Raw genomic sequence first — 340 nt, forward strand, 5'->3', positions numbered from 1 at the left:
AATCCAAGATAGGTGTTTTGAAAATATGTTGACTTCAAAATTGAAGTCAAGAGGTATATTACTTTTTAAAGAGAGGTTTTAATTTTGTTTCTACAGAAATGGAGAGGCTGGGTATTCATCTGAGGTAAAAAAACAAATCAGGTTTGATCAAGAAAGATTCTCTAAAATATCTCAAATAGGAGCAGATAGTCCAGAAGTCTGAGTTACACATCCAAAACTGATGTTTTGGTGCTGCCTGAGATGATCAAGCGTCACAAAATTTTCCAGTCAGGACTTGGCCATAATTCTAAATTTCCTTAGTTCCCTGTAAGATTAGCAGCACCCACAGTCAGCAAAAAAG

This window comes from Alexandromys fortis, unplaced genomic scaffold (genome assembly GCF_014885135.2).
Source record: "Alexandromys fortis isolate MF-2015 unplaced genomic scaffold, M_Fortis_MF-2015_v1.1 scaffold_339, whole genome shotgun sequence".
Classification (NCBI taxonomy): Eukaryota; Metazoa; Chordata; class Mammalia; order Rodentia; family Cricetidae; genus Alexandromys; species Alexandromys fortis.